The 22,130-nt window shown below is 36.3% G+C and overlaps 2 pseudogenes; both read right to left on the bottom strand.

Moving 5' to 3' along the window:
• Positions 1-1,445: 1,445 nt before the first annotated feature.
• Positions 1,446-1,980, bottom strand: LOC120129977 (annotated as a pseudogene).
• A 1,154-nt stretch (positions 1,981-3,134) lies between these two features.
• On the bottom strand, positions 3,135-22,002 carry LOC120129851 (annotated as a pseudogene).
• Positions 22,003-22,130: the final 128 nt, after the last annotated feature.

The following is a 22,130-nucleotide window of genomic DNA, read 5'->3' as shown; positions in this document are numbered from 1 at the left end:
TTGACAAAATTGAAAAATCAGTGGTTAAAGTAAAAGGGGTAAATAGTTAGGTGGTCAATGGTATAGTTTACCCTAAAAACTAATATTTTATAAATATTGTATTTTAATTAACTTACATTTAGATTTTTAACTAATTTATAATTATACGTTTGGTACTTTATAATTTAATGTTTTATAAATTAATTTAACATCATTAAATGTGTTCATTCGTGCTCGTCGAACGTGACAGCATCATCCATACATAATACATACTTTTTCGAATGACATATTAGTCAAATGTTGAATTAAGCTAAAAATCATAATTTTAGACATTTAACACAATATAGTTACAAAAACCGATTTCACAGAACATATAAATATAATGATAAATTCAATTTTAACCATACTCACCTAATCTAAACTTACAACAAAGATAAATAATAACGGCCACTTGAATGCTTGAAGAATATAAGAATATGAAAATTACCTTCTTTATCAAATCGGTAGAGACTAAAAAAATAAGGTTTTATTTTTTTAACACATTTAGAATAATTTAAACAAATTTCTAAAAAAAATCTAAGATATTCGAGTATTAACAATCGTATTATTAATTTTAATAAAGTCTATAATTGATACCTCATGTTCATCCAAAACTACTATCAAGCTTTTTGGAATAATTGGCATGCTAACTTTCATCATCTTTTTATTTTGATCTTTAAACTTTCAGCTATCACTTTTTTTTATTTAAATCCTCAATCGAATCTCTATTTAGTTTAATGAATTTAATCATATTTAACCTGCTTTCTAATAATTAGAATAAGTATTTTAATTTTAAAAATATTTTTAATCATTAAATTTGAAGAAAAAAATTCAGGAATTCAAAGATATTATAGAATTATTTAATTTATATTTATTGAAAGGAGATTATATTTGATTTACTTTCCTAATAAAATAATAGTATGAAATTGCTGAATTTATAATAATCAAAGTCTGAAACATGTGGGTGAGAAAGTTGGACCCAAATTTACTAAAATTCCAGAGATAATTTTCAATGCAATGGGCAGAAAACTAATATCTCATCCTTCTTACATTATTTTATTATTGTATATGAAATTACTAAATTTAAAAGATAGGATTAGAGAGAAGTACAGTTCTAAAGAAGGAACAAAAGTTGAGTCATGAAGTTTTAGGATTTTTATATTTTTCATAACCATCAGTGTATTACAAAATCATATATATATATATAGATAAGATTTTTGTTCATAACCTATATATATATATGAATGCATCTTACAAAAATATTAAAGTAGTTACTGATAATTTGTGAATTCAAAGTATTACATTTACATGTTCTATGAATAAAAATACAAGGATGAACGAAGTAGAAAACAAGAATATAATACAAAAGATTTTGCTTACAAAAGTACAAGTTGAGGATGAAGCAAAGGGTTATGGAGTAAGGAAGGTTAGTTCCCAGAAATGAAACCGCAGTGTAACATCATGGTTTTGAATTCTTCAAAATCCACCAAGCCGTCAAAGTTGGTGTCGTAGAACCGAATCATGCGCCGGCAATCTTTCCCGCTCTTTTCATCCCACATCCCCAGTCTCCCCAACACGCTTTCCAGCTCTTCACAAGAAATGAATCCATCTCCATTCAAATCAAACACCTCGAATGCCTTGGCAAGGTCACTGTCTTCTTCTTCCTCTTCTTCTTCATCTTCTTCAATCATCTTTTTATTGGAGATGGAATCATAGAACGACAAGAATTCATCCAAGTTCAAACATGGTTTTCCCAAAGGACTCCAGCTCGTCGAGGCTGAAACGGACCTCGATTCTGTTGAGGAGCCAATTGAGTTCCTCGAGGCTGACAAAGCCATCCCCGTTCTTGTCGAGCCTCTCGAATATCCGTTGCAGGTCCTTCTTGTTTAGGGCTGGAGACATATCGTCTATGAGAAAGTAAACACCACCATTAACATCAACTGTTGAAGCTTTCTGATTTCGCGTTTCTGCAGGGACTAACGGCATAATCAAGGGCTTATATATATATATGTATGCGTGTGTACACAAATAGCCGAAGAAACTTGTATGTGTTTTGTACGGTTAGTGAATTGTGAGAATTCAGTTTATGGAGAAGAGAGGTATGGAACCTTGCAAGAAGTTTATACGGAAAATTATTTATGGCAAAAAAATATATATATTTTTAGTTGATTTTCCCCATATTTATATCTATTGAGATATCATTTCTACATTATTAATAGAAATTTTCTATTTTTAAACCCTAAAATCACTTTTTAACAACTTAAGAAGATTTTTTTTTAAAAATAAATTGGTAATGTCCTCCGAATATTGTGAGAAGGAAAAGGGAATTAGATGGGAATATTAATTTGAGATGACCGACTATAATAAAAGAAATGCATTTTCTATTTTTAAACCCTAAAATCGCTTTTTAACAACTTAAGAAGATTTTTTAAAAAAAATAAATTGGTAATGTCCTCCGAATATTGTGAGAAGGAAAAGGGAATTAGATGGGAATATTAATTTGAGATGACTGACTATAATAAAAGAAATGCGCACAACATTTGTTGTATTATATTTTAGTCTCAAATCTTCCACAATAAATAATTTGTGTTTGTTCTACAACGCGTTCCAAGTTGAATCTGGACCATTCAAAACCTAATTATTAATTATGGATATTAACAAAATAATTAGAATTATCACGCTGACCACGACATGCAAATAGGGTATTGAGTAAGGAATTACGGAAATTTTAGTTGATTGAATGTTTGGAAGGGCCAAATCCTTGTTGAGTGTAGAAGTTGATTTCCAAAGGCTCAACTGTCAATTACATACAAATACAACACATTTTCTTCATCTTATCGTACAATATTTTTTTTCTTCCCAACTTACTATTCGCTACCTCCTGTTTTTGTGTGTCGGTTATATAAACATAAGCACCACAAATAATTAAGCGTTCCATCAAGTGAACTCAATGGTAAAAAGAAAATATTGATCTCCATAGATGTTTTGGATTCGAATAGTGGCATCTGCAGGATGCATATGTGTTGTCAATAAGTTAAGAAAGTTATGAACATATACTACTTTATAATCACCTCATACCATTAAAAAACATTTTAAAAATTAAACACACTACAATATATATCAAACATTTTATTTGAAGGGAAAAAAAGGAAGAGTTGAGAAAGAGTAAGGTGTGGGTTCACCACTCTTGGACCATTATTGCTACTTGCTAAATCAATTAACTTGGATTGAAATACAAGCAACTAATGAAATAGATTAGTTGACCTTCACCTTATCAGGTAAAGCTCTGAAAATAATAAAATGTTTCCCTCCAAGTGTTCAAATTCATGGCTTTAAGCTGAACTCCCCTGGTTCACTGTAAGTTTCCTCCAATTGCTCTATTTTGTTGATTCTAAAGCCCCTCGTCCTCAATTCCTCTGGGAAAGCATTATCTTTGTAGTCAATGTTATCAAGAATCCATCCTTTGTTCTGTATTGATCCTCCCACTTTTACCTATTCCCAAAAACCATGTTTATTACGAAACCATACTCAACAGAAGTAAGCTCAAAGTCCAAAATAAAGTAAAACCGACTTCCACATTTACAGGCACAGAAGGGTCTCATTCTTGAATAAGTTATTTGAACATTTGGTAATGATGGTAATGGATGAACTGTATGAATTATGATATGATTGGGATGGCAGAGACAAATCTAATAAAAAATGAAGTCATGAAAGCCAAAGCCAACATCATCTCTTACGTTTTTATTTCACAATATGTCAAATATATCAATAATCCTACTAACCTAGCATTTATAGACAATGCTTAAAACATTAATTTTTGCACAAAAAATATAGCAAGCAGTTCAAGGAAAAAAACCCAATTAAAAGGGAATAACAGATTAACAATGTAATGAATCTACCATCAGTTTGTTGTATCATACCTTGGCACCATCAACAGAGTTGATGATAAGAGCTCCATCCAAGGATAAATTTTCGAGAAGTATATTGCGACCCTTAAGAGCCAAGGTAGACCTTTGAGAAATGGAGCAACTTCCACAAACATTGCTTTTGATATCAGCAAAAGTCAGCCCCCATATAGGTTTCCATGTAATACGCGGCCACACTTCCACCTCTTGTCCATTGAAAACCTGTTTTACTGGATCCTCCAGTTGGACACCAGCCTGGCAAACAGATTAAAATTGGAACCCCCAAAGATTTATCAATAAAATTGGGGATCATAAAGAGAGATCAAAAAAGAAAGATTCTAGGGAATGAGAATTTCAGCAGTTAAATTTAACAAAAGGATAATATGACCACCTTTTGAAGGATGCAACTGTTCGCACGATATATAGCCATTTCTCCATAAGTAGCACTGTGGTATGGGTTCCCTTTTGGTACCTTAAAGGTTGATTGGACATTAGTAAATGAAATTAAACTGAGAAAGACACCAAGAACATACCCTGAACCAACAAAGGAAGCACTCAATGGTGACTAAAATATCCAATCAGAAGCCTTGGTACAAAGATAGAGACAATACACAGCCCAAGGGCCGCTTGCTTTTAACCGAGAAGTTTAAGGGAGGAAAAAAGCTAAGAGGTACAAGCTTAGCATGATGAAATGGAAAAGAAAAAGGCAAAGGCAAAGAGATGTTAGAATGATGAGCACCATCTAAATGAACTGTATAGCATCACTATAAACAACGCTAAGTTGGTCAAGTAATGAATGTTAAAGGAACTAATTTACTTTGACAAAATTCAGTATAAAGTTGCAGCAGAATACTAACCCGGTGATTAGCATATTTAAACCAGTATGATGCAAGGGGAACTAAAGAAAAACATAAATGATTTTCAAGCGGAGTTGTTTACCCTCTGAGATAGAGTCCTAAAAAAATTGAACCACATCATCTAGATGTCACAGTTTTTCTATATTTTGATATTCACAGAAGAACCCAATTACACTGTAACACCATTTTGTATAGACCAACCAACACCAGAAATCCAGGATTTGCCATCTATTGACATGCCAGATTGTTATAATTGCAAAAAAAGACAGATACACAGAGGTGTTATTAAAATATAATTTCACCTTAGCAGCATCCTCAGGGTTGTTTTTCACAGGTGCATAAGCAAGCCATGTATCTATCACCTACACAATTGCATTAAATCAGGAATAGTGATGAGTAAGTATTTAAAATTCTCTCACAGAACAGGGAGAAAAAGGTTCTATATGATGAGAAATATGAGGTAAAGTCTAACAAGACCCAAAGCTTAAGGGCAGTAACCAGAAAGACTTGAAACCACCGATTACCGTAAATCCAACTCTTGCTGATGGAGGCAATGTTTTAGGATAGTCTTGCATCATACACTCAAGCCGAGTTGAGGACTTAAATGATGTTTTGCTAGCATCTTTATACCTGCAGTAACAAAACAGATGAAATGTCAAGACTCACTTTCTTCTTTTTACAAATAACTGAATATATGTAGTTAATAATAATAAAAGAGCTTGGGGGTTGGGACATCAACATTCCCATAAAATCAGATCAAGCTGCAGAATGTTATGGTTTGAGAGAAAAGGAAGGATTTAGGAGAAGAATTTAGACGAGAGAGAGATGATAGAAAAGAAAATTCATCATTCATAGCATAAGCCTTTTTTCCACCCGAGTTTGTTTACTTATTTAGTTACAAATGCCATTCAGAAATTGCCAGCTGTCCCAACTATGTAACTACTTGATTCTTCTCTTTCTTTTCTGGTATTGGGCCTTCTGTCTTGGGCTTTTCCTTCATTCTTTCTCTCCTTCATTCTTCCCTTTGCTCGGCCTGCTCTGTAAGTACCCGTGCCTCTCACATGATTGAATTCCCAATTTCTTTTTCAATCCCTAACCCTCGATCTTCATTTCCCAATTGTTCTTCGATATTTTCTCGCCGTTCCTCTTCTTCCTCTCCAATCCTGACAATACCCACCCCTCGAGACGAGCCTTGTCCCCAAGGATCGAACGCCAGAAACTGCCCTTGCAGAGTCGAGTAATCCTCCCAAGTATCGTTTTCTACAGCGAGATTCTCCCAGCGAACCAGAAGTTGAGTAACAGGTTTATTATTCCTGTTTATAATTCTTCTGGCCATAATTTTCAATGGTTTAATCTGTATTTCTCCTTCTTCATCTACTGCAGGAGGGGCAGTAGCAACAATAGAGGAATCGCCTGTGAACTTCTTCAATAAACTGACATGGAAGACCGGATGCAATCGAGATGAATCAGGTAAATCCAAGCGATATGCGACTGCTCCTATTCTTTCCAAAATACGATAGGGACCAAAAAATTTTGCTGCTAACTTTAAATTTCTTCGCAGAGCTAACGATGTCTGTCTGTAGGGCTGCAACTTAAGGTAAACTAAATCCCCAATCTCAAAGGTTCTTTCAGTTCTATTCTTATCTTCTTGCTGCTTCATTCTATTGCTTGCTATCTGCAACTGGTTCTTTAGTAACTGCCTGGTAGTCTCTCTACTGCTCATCATTTCTGATATAGTTTGTACTGTAGACTCAATAGGCCAAACCATAATAGGTGGTTTATACCCATATAATGCCTGAAAAGGTGTTATCTTTAGAGCAGTATGATAAGTGGTGTTGTACCACCACTCTGCATGTGGTAGCCACTTAGCCCATTGCTTAGGTTGATAGAAGCAAAGGCCCCTCAAATATTGTTCTAAGCATTGATTGACTCTCTCTGTTTGTCCATCTGTTTCTGGATGGTAAGCAGTACTGAAAAATGTCTTTGTTCCCAACTGTTTCATTAACTCCCTCCAAAACACACTTGTGAATGTCTTATCTCTGTCAGAAATGGCCATCTTAGGTTGGCCATGTAGCTTATAGACATTGTCTAGGTATATCTTAGCCACCTCTGTTGCAGAATAAGGATGAGCTAAAGACAAAAAATGGTTGTACTTTGTAAACTTATCCACAATCACTAAAATACAATTTTTCTTAAATGAAGTAGGTAGACCTTCAATGAAATCCATAGTGATTATCTCCCAAGCCTGATTAGGAACAGGAAGGGGTTGTAGCAACCCAGGCTTTGCTACATGTTCAACCTTAATCTGCTGGCATATTTCACAACTTCTCACATAAGTAACAACCATAGCTTTAAGATTTGGCCAATAAAAATGTGACCTAATCCTATAATATGTAGCTTGAGCTCCTGAATGTCCTCCTTGAGGAGAGTCATGTAAGGTCTTAATAATCTTCAATCTAAGACTGCCATGATCCCCAATATAAACTCTACCACTGTATCTAAGGATAGCTTTAGAATATTTCCATTTACTGTCAACTGTAGGATTAATAGTAAGAGCTGAAATCCAGTACTGAGCTAAAGTATCCTCTTGATAACTTTCTTCCACTTCTTGAACCCAAGCAGGTATCAAAACAGTAGTTCCCAAAGCAAAGTAGTGAGCCTGATCCTCCCATCTTCTAGATAAGGCATCAGCAACCACATTCAACTTCCCTTTTCTATATTGTATAGTATAGTCCAACCCCAGTAGCTTTGTCAACCCTCTCTTCTGAATAGTGGTAGTCAGTTTCTGTTCTAAAAGAAACTTTAGAGGCTCATGATCTATCTTAATAATAAAAGGTTTACTCTCCAAATAATGTCTCCATTTTAAAACAGCCAAGAGAATAGCAAGGTATTCTCTTTCATATATAGATAATGCTGAATTCTTTGGACTTAGAGCTTGACTCAAATAAGCAATAGGTCTTCCTTCTTGTGACAAAACAGCCCCAATACCTCCAGAACTAGCATCTGTATCTAAATAAAATGTTTTAGAAAAATCTGGTAAGGCCAAAACTGGAGCAGAACACATGGCCAATTTAAGATCCTGAAAAGCTTTATAAGCAGCATCAGTCCACTGAAATCCATCCTTTTTCAACAACTGTGTCAAAGGCCTACTAATAATGCCATAATTTCTGATAAATCTCCTGTAATATCCAGTTAGGCCTAGAAATCCTCTTAAAGATTTAAGAGTTTTAGGCTTAGGCCAATTCTGCATAGCCTCTACCTTACTAGGGTCAGTAGATACCCCTGCAGCAGAAATAATATGGCCAAGATACTCTACTTGATTCTGTCCAAAGAAACATTTAGACAATTTTGCAAATAACTGATTCACCTTCAACACCTCCAAAACCAGCTGTAAGTGTTCAATATGATCTTGCATACTACTGTTGTACACCAATATATCATCAAAGAAAACTAAAACAAATTTTCTGAGGAAAGAATTGAATAATTCATTCATAAGTGCCTGAAATGTAGCAGGAACATTAGTAAGACCAAAAGGCATTACCTTGAACTCATAATGACCTTGATGAGTTCTAAAGGTTGTCTTGTAAATATCTTCAGTTTAATTCTGATCTGCCAATAACCTGACCTCAAATCAATTTTTGAAAAATAGACTGCCCCATGTAACTCATCCAACAAATCTTCCACTATAGGAATAGGAAATTTGTCTTTGATGGTCATACTGTTTAATTCTCTGTAATCCACACAAAATCTCCAAGTTCCATCCTTTTTTTTAATAAGAAGGCAAGGAGATGCAAATGGGCTCTTACTAGGTTGAATGATAGAAGAAGAAAGCATAGTAGCTATCTGTTTTTCCACTTCAGCCTTTTGATTATAAGGAAATCTGTAAGGCCTTAAGTTGACAGGTGTAGCAGTAGATTTTAGTTGAATAGCATGGTCATGACTTCGCTGGGAGGTAATCCTTTAGGTTCAGCAAAAACTGATTGTACTGGTCCAACACATGTTGAATTTCAGTAGGAATAACAGTAGAATTCCCTTCCATATTTAATAAAACAACATGACCCAAAATATCTGAATCCCAAGCAGACATTTTAAGTAGTGTAGCTCCAGAAATTTGTAGTAATTCATTAGAGGGTTGTTGACCTTGAATACAAATCTGATCCCCTTGATGGTCAAAGCTTAAGGTCATGTTGTTGAAGTCCATTAATATTGGACTGAATAGTTTCATCCAATCAACTCCCAAGACCATGTCACTTCCTCCCAATTTAAGCAGCCTAAAATCATGTAAAAAAGTATGGCCCTGCATTTGCCATTCTACCTTATTGCACCGAGCAGAACTGAATAATTTCTGGCCATTAGCCACAGTGATAGCCAGAGGATTAGGGGTAGTAACCTGTACACCAGCATCAGCCCATTTAGGGGTCAAAAAGCTATGTGTGCTGCCACTATCAATTAAGATATTCAGGGGTTTCCCTTGAATAGTACCCTGAATTCTCAAGGTATTATGGCCAATACAACCAGTAATGGCATTCATAGAAATTTCTAGATTTTCTTCTTCTGGCTGCTGAATCTGCTCTGTATCAGTGGCACTAATTTCCACAGGAAAATTATCACTCTCTTCAGTGATCATATTTAACTGCCTGTTTTTACATTGATGGCCTGGTAAATATTTCTCTCCACATTTGAAACAAAGATTATTTTGCCTTCTATAATCCATAAGATTTTGTTTTGGATTTGATGCTGAAGTAGGCTTTGTAGACACTGGCAAAGCAGGTGTCTTAGATATAGATAAGGGGTTTGGGTAGAGTGGGCTTTTAAAAGAGGGCCTTAATCTTTTATTTTCAAACTCCACAGAAAGTTCATAAAGCTTGGCCTGTTTGCATGCTTCAAACAAGTTCCTAGGATCCAAAGCCTTGACCGCTTAATATCATCTCTTAAACCACTAATAAAAAGTGATACAAAGAACTCCTCAGTTAAAGTAGGATTCTGCAACAACATATAGGGCTGTAACTCCTCAAATTTTTCCTGATAATCTTCCACTGACCCCTTTTGAGTCAATTTAGTGAACTCTTCCACAATATCACAGAAAGATCTATCATTGAATCTGTGACAGATATCAGCTTCAAATTCATGCCATGTTACATGATGCTTTTGCATTATATACCCATCAAACCATATTTCTTCTTTGCCTTTCAAATACATAGTAGCTACCTCTACTCTTTGCTCCACAGGAACACTAAATATAGAGAAATATTTCGAGCATTTTTGAATCCATCCCCTAGGATTGACCCCATCAAAAAATGATAGTTCTATCTTAGGTCTGTGCCATATAGTTCCTTAACTGTTAAGTGAACCCCCTGGCCCCCTTTTTTCAGTTTCTATTCCAAACAGATTAGGTCTAAAGTCACTGTTTTCACCCACTTGATTTTCAGGCCTAAAACTGTTCTTAAGAGCTAAACAAGCATCAGGTTTAGTCTTTAATATCCCAGGTTCATCCGGTTTATATGTAAATCTAGACTTGTCATTCACCACAGTCACCATAACAGGAGTCTTTTCCCTATTTTGAGAAGTATCAGGAGATTGTACCTGCTCACCCACAGATTTCTCTTGGTCTCCAGTTCTGCCTGTCAGTATCTTCAATATATCTTCCACATATCTGTGATTTGTGGTCATCCTAGCCTCCAATGCAGTAATCCTTGTTTCTGGGTCTCCCACCATTTAGTGGATTCGTCTCATTCTGACCTTGTTTCACCAAAGTAGCAAGGTCTTCAATTTGTTTCTGAATCCCAGCTAAATCTGTTTCTGCCATAGATTGATTTTTCTTTGTCATGCCCTCGGAAAAAAAAAATTATTTTTTGCCAGAATCTTAGCTCTGATTACCAATTGTTATGGTTTGAGAGAAAAGGAAGGATTTAGGAGAAGAATTTAGACGAGAGAGAGATGATAGAAAAGAAAATTCATCATTCATAGCATAAGCCTTTTTTCCACCCGAGTCTGTTTACTTATTTAGTTACAAATGCCATTTAGAAATTGCCAGCTGTCCCAACTATGTAACTACTTGATTCTTCTCTTTCTTTTCTGGTACTGGGCCTTCTGTCTTGGGCTTCTCCTTCATTCTTTTTCTCCTTCATTCTTCCCTTTGCTCGGCCTGCTCTGTAAGTACCCGTGCCTCTCACATGATTGAATTCCCAATTTCTTTTTCAATCCCTAACCCTCGATCTTCATTTCCCAATTGTTCTTCGATATTTTCTCGCCGTTCCTCTTCTTCCTCTCCAATCCTGACACAGAAATTTTCCACCATGATTTGGAATCAATGAATGTGACTTTTACTTGCTAGGACACAATGTTTGACTATCATAACAACTTTAAGAACTAGAAGGCATTCTCATAAAACCATATCAAGCTGTAGAAATTCTCCAACATGATATGGACTCAACGAATCTGACTTTAACTTACTAGGACCCAATGTCTGATTAACATAACAACTTTAAGAACCAGAAGGCATTTCCTACAGCAGGAAAACTCTAGGAACAGAATACATTTCTTAATGTTGGCGGTAACTGGACATGACACCTATGTTGCTTTGATTTGTCATTTTTGTTCAAGTACCCTTGTCTTACACTAACACATAAGTGGATATGGGTATGGGGATGTGATCCTCCAAAATTTCTCCAAATATATGGAGATCTTGTGGTGGTGGGGGGGGGGGAATATTAACACACCCATGTCGGACACGTACCCAGTGGCCAGCACTCGCACCGAAGTCTGAGTAACAGATGATGCAAGTGAGATTACCATTTACACCAAAATTCTGTTATGATATATCTTTACCAAGTGAGATTACCATTTACACCAAAATTCTATTATGATATATCTTTCCCAGAAATTCAGTTTAATTCCAATTCCCATATTGCTTAATATGGCACATATGCTTCAAGGTTTATAAAATACTTGATGAATACAAAACGTGCAAATATTTTATTCCAAAATCTTGTTATAAGAAAAAATAAGCAGCAAAATCATCCACAAAGCAAAACACTGACAAGTTTCAATCATAATTAGTGAAAAAGGAAAGGAAGAATTACTTGGGGTTAACAAAATTCCTTAATAGCACCTCCTGTTTTTGTTAGCTCCTCAATGTATGGACCAAGCTCCAAAATCAGCTGTAGCATAGAACAAATACATGACAGGAAGGGTAAAGCAATTAGATAAAATAAGGAAAAGCGCTTGCATATGAATGATATTTACATTGCAAAAGAATCAGATCAATTTTTATAAATGTCATAATGATGACAATGACAGTTCATCAGGTGAAGAATTTCCTAATTTTTATAAAGTGTTTGGAAAGCTTGTATCATCACTTTTGACTCGGTGGATGAGTTCACATATGTTTGGGAGAACAAGAAGGAAGAGCTGTCCGTCTGTTTTGATTGGTTGGCTCCATTATTAAACAAGAATGGTGTTCCTTTGGCTCTGTGCCAGATAGAAATGTGCGGCTTGCCTTTGCTATGCTGGAATGAGGCTTTCTTAGAGAAACTTACTGTGAAATGGGGAAGATTTATTTGTTTTAAGAATGAATCAAAGTATAGAAATGATCTATCGTCGGAAAAAGTTCTGCTCAGGGTGGAGAGCCCTTTCGATGTTCCAGAATTGGTGACTATAGGCTCTTATGGTAGATCATTCAAAGTTAAGATTTCCATGGGGTCGGTGATGAATCAACCAGTGGAGTTGGGGAGGAAGATGGATGAGAAATTTTCAAATAAGTTGAACAGTGATTATGTCTTATCTGAGGCAGAGGAAGATCGTGTTCCTGCTCTGGCAGTTGACAGAGAAGAGTCAGCAGAGATTTCTAGGCAGAAAGTTAACTCTTGTTTGAATAATAGCCAGAATAGTGGTTTGAATGGAGTTAGTGGGAGACAAGCTACATCAAGGAAGTCAACTGTAGAAATTTCTGATTGTGGGCTGTCAGGTTTTATGGAAAATAGGATTACCCAAGTGGGTGGTCACGTGGGGCTGGGTCTGAGAGAAATTGTTTTATCCGATGAAGAAGCCCAATGTGATGATAATGAAGTTTCCTTTAATACTACCAAGAGAATTTGTCCTTCTGGGCCTGCTTTTAATATAAAATGGATTGGTGATAAATTCATACTTCAACCCAATCATATGTACACTGCAGAAGATGTTGATCCTAGGCTGGTGACATTAGTTACAGAGGGGGAGAAGGAATTGGCACAAGATGGTCAGGGAACCGATTTGGATATTGAGCAATTTGTTGGGCAACGGAGTATTCATGGGGATCTTGGATTAGGTCCTCATAGGCACAAATGTTTACAGAGGGATACTGTTTCTGGTGAGAAAGCGGTTGGTTCAAAGAAGAAGAAGGTGGTTATGGAGGATTATTTGGGCAACCTTAAGGAGGGTAGCAATTCAAAGACGAGTGTAAGAGACCAAATCTCGGTATTAAAAGATGGAATCAGTTCAGAAACAATGAGGGATGACACTATTCAAATAAAGGAAAGCAGTTTGGATGTCGCAAAAAATTCTGCTCAGGGCCGTTTTAAAGCAATTAAATTAACGAATCGGAGAAGGTTAAAAATTGCACCTTGTCATTCGGGTAGTGTATGCTCAGATGGTGAAGTGGAGATAAGTTTTCATGATAGAGTTTACAGAAGGGTGCTTAATAGTATGGTCAAGGAATCCTTGGAACATGTTAGGGAGACCTCTCAACATTCTCAAAAGTATGATCAAGCTAGGTTTGAAGTTGCAGCTACTAGGGAGGTATGTGACATGCTGGGAATTTCTTTTAAAGGGGGGCAACAGATTTTAGAAGAAGAGATTTTCAAGATGCAGATGCAGGGGTCTGAAAAAGGTTCCTGATTGTTTCCTGCGGTTTGTTTTTGGCGTTGAATGATAATCTAATCAAATGTCATCATTAAAAATTATTCCATGGAATGTTAGGGGGCTTGGGATAAGTGAGAAAATCATAGCAGTGTCAAGAATGGTTAATAGAGAGAAGTAGGTAATTTTGCTATTACAGGAAACTAAACTTAATGTTTGTCGAAGTGGTGTGAGGAGGAAGCTTGGGGGCAATTTGCTTAGAGGTGGTTGCCTTTTTCCAGCAGATGGTTCTGCAGGTGGATTGATGTGTTTGTGGAATGAGCATTTTTTGAAGTCGGTGCATAACAAAACCACAGTAGATTTTTGGCATATCAGGGAAGTTCAAGATGAGCAATTTTGAATGTGTTATTATAAATGTGTATGGTCCATCAGTAGAGGCTGATAAAGAAGAATTTTTCAGGGAGTTTTTGTGTTTTCTGCAAAGTCTAATATGCCAGTATGCATTGGGGGGGACTTCAATGCTTATCTGGTTCCTGAGGAGAAATGTGGATTTACTCAGAATTGGCATTCTATGGATCAGTTTAGGTCTTTTATACAGCTTTATAATATGTTGGATTTACCGTTAGTAGGGGGAGATTCACATGGTGCAATAATAGAGTACCCTACTTGGGTAAGGCTGGATAGATTTCTGATAAGTGGACCCTTTCTAAATCAGTTCCCTAAAGTGATTCAAAAAATGCTTCCAAAATCCCTCTCGGATCATAATCCAGTGGTGTTAGTAGAAGATTGCAGTGATTGGGGTCCGAAACCGTTTCGGTTCTTCAACTATTTACTTGAGGAAGATGGGTTTGATGGGCTGGTGGAAAATTCATTTTCAAAACTGAGGAAAGACAAGGGGTGTAGGGGTTTGTTTTCTCTTCTTAAAGGAACTAAGCAGATTATTAGGAACTGGCCAAGGAATAACCAGAGGGGGATTTCTGATGATATTACAGATTTAGAAGCCAGAATTAATGGACTGGAACTGAAGATACAGGGAGGGGGGATATCTGCTCAAGAAAGAGACCTGCTTGTTTTATCGAGGAAGGAATTGTGGAATTTGCATAGGAAGGAGGAGAGTATTTGGTTACAGAGGTCAAGAGTGAAATGGAGTAAAGATGGGGATAGAAACACAAAGTATTTTCATATGTGTGCACTTAATAGGAATAGAATTAATACCATTTCAGCATTGAAGGTAGCAGATGATGTAATTTCAGATCCGGAACAGTTGAGATGTTTTGATTTTGAGTACTTCAAGGATAACTATAATTCGAAAACAACTTTAGAGGTGGATAAAATGGATCTGAATTTTGCCAAATTGACAGATGATCAAAAGCAGGTTCTTGAAGAGAAGTTTTCAGAATAGGAAGTGTGGGAGGCAGTTTTGCATTCCGACAGTGCCAAAGCACCGGGTCCAGAAGGTTACACGATGGGTTTCTTTAAGAAATTTTGGCCAAGCTTGAAGCCATTTACTATGAAATTTGTAGAGGATTTCTACAATGGAAGGACTTGGGAGCATGGGGTCAATCATGCATTTATAACTTTGATTCCCAAGATCCGAAATCCTGAAGGAATCGAAGACTACAGACCGATAAGCCTAGTTGGCAGCCTATACAAAATAATTTCCAAAGTCCTAGCTAGAAGGTTGGTTTCTGTACTTAAGGATATTGTTAGTCCCTCACAGTTCGCATTTATCCCTGGAAGACAGCTGCTTGACTATGCCTTTTTAGCTAATGAAGCTATTGATTTTTGGAGGAAAAAATAGAGGAAAGGTGTTTTTTTCAAGGTTGACTTTCGAAGAGCTTATGACTCGGTGGAATGGCCGATTTTGTTGAGATTACTGAAAATTATGGGATTTGGAGATAGGTGGATATCATGGATTGATTTTTGCATTTCAATTGCCTCTATTTCTGTTTTAGTCAATGGTTCTCCAACTAAGGAATTTAAGATGGGCAAAGGGTTGAGACAAGGATGCAGTTTGTCTCCTCTGCTGTTTAATATAGTTGGGGAATTACTGAATTTAATGCTGAACAAGGCTGCTGATTGTGCTTTGTTTGAAGGGTTCAGTGTTGGTAGGGAAGATAATATGTTTCATTTGACTCACTTGCAGTTTGCGCAAGGATTCTCCTACTCAGATTCTTAATATAAGGAGAGTTTTGAGGGCTTTCAGTTTAATGTCAGGCCTCCATCTTAACTTATCCAAGAGTAAGTTGTTTGGTGTTAATTTAGAGGAGAAGATTCTAAAGGATTGGGCTTCTACTACAGGCTGTGGTGTGGGAGCTTTTCCTATGACATACCTCGGGTTACCGATTGGTTCAAACAGAAATTCAGAATTGTTGTGGGAACCAATAATTCAGAAGTTTAACAACAAATTACCAGGTTGGAAAGCTACATCACTATCGATGGTAGGGAGATTAGTGTTGGTGAAGGCAGTTTTGTCATCCTTGCCGATTTTTTTCCTCTCTATCTTCAAAATTCCTTCTAAGATTAATCATAAGTTGAACTCTTTGATGGCTAATTTCCTTTGGGGGGATGGTCCTATGAAAAAACAGATTCATTGGGTAAATTGGAAATCGGTTTGTCAACCTTATGAGGGTGGCTTGGGAGTTATGGATTTGTCTATGATTAATAGAGTGTTACTTGGGAAATGGGTTTGGAAGTTTGCAAATGAGAAAGACTCTCAGTGGAAGAAGATGATCTGCTGCAAGCATAATATCAGTAATTTACCCTTATCAATTAATAAGGCTGCAAATCCTCATGATTCATGGATTTGGAGAGGAATCTTGAACAACTATGAGAAGAAGGATGATATTGGGGACTGTTTGAGGTTTAAATCGAATATTCAAGTGGGGAATGGTAAATCAATTGCATTCTGGAATGATATTTGGGTGAATAATTCTACTTTAAAAGAACAATACCCTAGGATTTATGCTTTATCGATTAACAAATAGGATCAGTTGCAGACTTTGGTTGTTATGAAAACAGTTGTTGGGTTTGGAACATTCGATTCAGGAGGAATTTATGCGACTGGGAATTGGATCAATGGATTTCTCTAATGACATTGATTGATAATATTGTGTTGATTGAGTCAATTGATGATTTCCTGACTTTTTCAGGAAACGGAGATGGTTTGTTCTCAGTTAAGGCTTGTAGATCAACAATTGCACGCAGTTCTGGAGGGAATTTTCAGTGGAAAAAATGGGTTTGGTCGGGATTGGCTCCTCCAAAGGTGGAAACATTTTTATGGCAACTTTCTCACCTAAAACTAGTTGTCAGAGTGGAGTTGAAGAAAAGAGGTGTTCTCCTTGTAGATATATTATGTCCTCTATGTCAAAAGGAGGAAGAAACAATTCATCATCTCTTTATCTTATGTCATGTTGCTTGGGAGCTATGGAATAGGTTTATGAGGTTATGGGAGGTTTCTACAGTTTTGCTAAGAGATCCCATGTCATTACTTTGCTCTTGGTCTTTTATAAAGGCTCCCTCTTCTATCTGGAATTTTATCCCGGGAGTGGTTCTGTGGTCGCTTTGGAAGGCTAGGAATTTAGTGGTGTTTGAAAAGTCGAACTTTGACAGTAATCTTCTGTTCTTCATTTGCAGATTTAGGCTGGCCAAATGGTTTTTAGCTAAATTTCCTAAGGCTAATATCCAGGTTGATTTATTAATAGGAGATCCGCGGCTAGCAGACAGTATTAATGTTAATTCTCCTAAAAATAAGAAGGATCTCTATTGGTTTCCACCTCCACCTGAATTCTATAAATTCAATGTGGATGGGGCGGTTAGAGGTGATGGTTTGCAGGGTGGAATTCGAGGATTGTTGAAAGATTCGAATGGATATACCTTGATCACCTTTTCTAAGGCTGTGGGACCAGGTCCTCCTTTGTTTGCTGAGTTGAAAGCTATTAAAGAAGGCATTGATATGTTTATTGATTCGGAATGGGCGATGAAGGGAAGACTAATTCTTGAGAGTGATTGTAAAACAGAAGTGGATTGGATTTTGAGGCCTTTTGCTACCCCTTCGTTTTTCAGTTCTTTGATTGGGGAAATTGGGAATGTAATTTTTGCTAGGGATATTATGGTTAGGCTGGTCCCCAGGGCTTGTAATTGGCAGGCAGACAAGTTAACTAAGGAGGGGATAGGTTGATTGTCTTTAGTGTTATAGTGGTTATGTTTGGTACTTTATTTCGGGTGTTTATTTGTAATTTTTAAGTCTTATGTAATCTTGGTTAATTAATCTATTGAGGTACTCTTTTCCTCCTTTCGCTAGTTGCCTCTTCTCAAAGGCAACTATGAGGGAGGTTTTTAATGAGACCTCCTATTCCTATCCAAAAAAAAATACTCCTGACCCTGGTGATTGCGTAAGTAAATAACCCATGTTATAGTACAAACCTGAAATCTGATAGAACTTCTAAAGGCTCAAGTACTTTATTTGTCACACTATACACCTAGAAATGAAATATTTAATTGGTCATTTTGAGCCAGAAAACTTACTTGGTTTATATTTCCAGGGAAAGGAGAATAACCGGTCTCACAATTAGCATCTCCATCAGGATGTCCAGTGACCCTAAGCAAAGGATCAAGTTGATTGTATTCCACATTGATCACCATTGACCTCCCTGAAGTTAACGTCAAAGTCACATTACTGGTAGTGGACTAGTGGTAATGCGTAAATCCTGTGAATTTGATGCCTAAAACACCTATCATATCAGAGTTGTATTATACACGCATCATATCAGAGTTGTATTATACACGCATACACACAACATAAAATGAAAAGAAGGGGTGGAGAAGAAAGAGGCAATTATGCACCATCCTATATCTCAAAAAACCTTAAGCATAAACAAACAACACTGAAGAAATCAGAAATTAGTGAAATAGAGGTCTTATTTTAGTCAATTGTCAACATCCCTATAGAAATAGGTTAATAGGAAAATAGTCCCACACAATTCGCAGTTCTAGCATCCAATAGTTAGAGGAGTTCATATATAAGTACCATCACTGTGAGTGAGTCTTGTAATTCCACCAATGGCTTCTTTTGCTTTTCGTTGAACAGCAAGAGAATTGACATGGTAGTGTTTAATAGCACTGACTCCCAGTGATGCTGGAATGGCCTGCATTGGAATTGTAAAATTTTATTCACAACCAAGTTTGAACATTTACAATAAGAACAATTAAACATGAAGTGGTGGAATTTAAGCAGTTAACCTTGAAAAGAAGTCCATTTGTGTCTTGGAAAAAGAGAACCCATCTCAGACCAGCATCACGCCTAGCAAAAAGTATGACATGAAATACAAGAAATTATCCATTAAACCAATTTCAAAAAAGGGCCAGTTGGCATTCTATGCAATGCGACTGTTGCGGAGCAGATAAATGTCAATACAACTAACATTAAAAAGAGCAAGAAAATAGATACGAGTGTATGGCAGCTAGACTAATATCATATTCAAATGGGTATTATCAGTTTGTTTAAATGTTATAGCCTAAAAGATTAGAAAACAAAATTTTTCTTAGTACCTGTTTGGAGAGGTAAGGGAAAGAACAGAGACAAATATCATCAGATATGGAGTTTCAGTGCCAAAAAGATATAAAATAATGACAACTTGAAATGCATAAACATAAATTAACTTGCAAAGGCATGGAATTCTTTTCCAGATTCCAGATTTTAGAAGCAATGTAAGCATCTGAGACATACCACACATTCAGAAGGCCACTAGAATAGAGAAGTGAGTGCACGTCACCATGGCCATGAGGTTTTGTCTAACAAGATAAAACCAGAAAAGATTTAAAGGGAAGAACCTTTGAGTTTTATATTTTTGCTTTTGTGTACAGCATTTATGACGATTACCTGAATTCTGTACTTGTCATGAGGGTCCAAAGCAAGCCTAGCATCATTATCATCTAAGCACGCAACTTTCTCCTAAAGATATGACACTTATGTAAGAGAACTTAACAAAAGCACTCACAAAAAACACATAATAAGTGATTACGTACCTGCTTAAGAAGTTTAACTTGAGCAGGTTTCATCCCAAAATAAAAGTTTGATTCTAAAAGGTTTAAAGTACGGGCATGTGTGTCATCCGATGTCATTATAACAAAAGGAATCTCCTTTCGGCATGTGGCTAAAATTGAGAAAGAGATAGAAAGAAAAACAAACTTCAAAGATAATAAAGAGAGCTAATAAATTATAAAATAAAATAAACAGTGGAATATTCTTCTAAAAGGTTGGAAGTGAATATGTTTTTTTCTTTTTTTTACTTGGTAAGCTAAACATGTTAACATGAACACTTCTTAGGAAAATGTGAGTAAAACTATGAACTAGTACTATTTTCTAGACCAGAGAGGTTGTTTACAAAGTATTTAATAAGCTCAGGTGACTTGGACAATTGCATCTAGCTTATTAGATAAGCTAAATTTTTAAACAGATTTCTGTTGTGCCTTTCTCATCCCTAGTAACTACTGCAAGTGAAAGGTTGATCATACGGAACCTCATTACAATGTAACTTGGAGATCTTTTCGACTTGTTCATTCTATTCAACATTCCTAGTGTAAAAGGTAACATATGTACAGAAAAAGCAAGTTGCCAACTCTTCACTTCTTTAAAAGTGACTTTTCCAGTAATCGCTCTAGTTTAAACATAAGTTCACCGAAGTGGATTTCTTTCTGTGATTTGGACACTAAGGAGGTAAGTAAATGATTATACATTTCAACAAGTAAAATTGAGTACGCTGAACTGCTCAGTAGTCTCCCATTGGTTGCTGCCACACATGATACTGAAGAACAATAACACTTGATCTTTCTTGATCATGTGGAGGAGCAAATTTTATAAAATGACTAATAAAAATTTGGAACTGTAATGCCTCCTAAAACAATTAGATGCCGAACAAACCTTGTGAAAGCCTACTACTAGCTTCCTGAAGAGCTAGAATTGACTCAATGTAGAGCTGTAAGAAACATGTTCCTGTTGTGGTCTCTGCTGGAAGTGCTACCTACAGTGTGTACAAGGTTGCTAGTCAAAAATTTTGTTTTAGGGTGTTCAAACTGGTCTGAGGAATGCGACATAAAATATGATATCAACTCTTTTTAAAAAAGGAAAAAACACCAATACAATATCTCTCTAATGCAAAAATGCATGAGTCATAGGAACCAACAGTTAACACAAAAGTATCTATCAAACATATTTGAACTATTCGGACTTGCCTAGCTGTCATGAAACCAAATAATTAAAATTAACAGTATAAAAACATATATTGTTAGTCTATAGATTATCTACCTTAATACCATTGTATCCAAGACGTTCACCAAGCCCACCTGCAACAAGAACAAACGCTGCATTTTGGGCTTCCTTGACTCCTGCCTCCTCAAATTTGATGAAATTATCATCACCAAAAGAAAGAACTTCTCCTGTTGGGACCTGCAAAAGCAATTCATTGTGTTTAAGACAATGTTGCACAGAGAACTGGAGAGGACATAGGGTACAGAAAACTTAATACTATTATCAGTTTACATTTATAGAATCATGTAACTCAGTACAACCATATAAATGTAAATAATCACTTGAAGTTACAAAGTGAAAGACTAATTTCCTTACTGAAGGTGTGAAGCCGTCATATGGGTTCTTCCCTTCTTTTGAGTCAGCTAAGAGCTCTCTAGCATTTTTAACATAGGATGTCAGACCCCCAGGATAGCTTGAATTTAGCTTAGAAACCTAAAAAAGGGTACAACACTAAGCTCAAGAATATAATATTAAAAATCGCTTAAACACAATTCAACCATATCCAACAGCAGAGGGAATGATTTTTCCTTAAAAACACCCATTTCGTTCCTTTTTCTTCTCATCCATAATTTAATTGCATTTACCAAAAACAAAAGAAATTTAGGATTCCATGGTTCTTCAAAAATAATATAAAGACCTGAGCGAAAAAGGCTTTCTTTTGTTCGTCCTCAACACCAGGATCTGGCCAATGCTGAAACAAATGACTCTGTCCCAAATCCACCAACATCTTCGCCAACTCTATCTGCCAAAATAACAAAACAGAGTATACATATACGCGTATATGAGTATCACTTTTACGAAATGGGGAATTTAGGACATGCAAAACCTGATCCAGATGAAGGAGATGAAGATTCTTGACAAGTTTAGGAGGCCAATCTGCGGCGTTGATGTTGAGGTCGGACAGAACCTTCGCCACTGAATCAGCCGTCGCCGAAGCCATTATCGCCGGAATTTATTTTTCGAATAAAGTATGAAGAAAATAGAGGAGAATAATTCTACTGTATAAGAAGTCCAACAAGGGAACCGAACTTATAACGTGGATTGTTATAGTATGAAGCGTGAAGGAGAGAGAGAGAGAGAGAGGATGAAATCAGATCAGTGAGAGTGGAATAGCATCCGCATCTTAAATTACTTCATTCTGCCTAATTCCACCCCCTTAGACTACTCTGATATAACGTACAATTATTAGTTGAGAATGTCTATTGC

The sequence above is a fragment of the Hibiscus syriacus genome, unplaced genomic scaffold (assembly GCF_006381635.1).
Source record: "Hibiscus syriacus cultivar Baekdansim isolate YM2019G1 unplaced genomic scaffold, ASM638163v2 tig00110505_pilon, whole genome shotgun sequence".
Classification (NCBI taxonomy): Eukaryota; Viridiplantae; Streptophyta; class Magnoliopsida; order Malvales; family Malvaceae; genus Hibiscus; species Hibiscus syriacus.
Note: the sequence above shows the minus strand (reverse complement) of the source record. Positions and strands in the feature narration are given on the sequence as shown.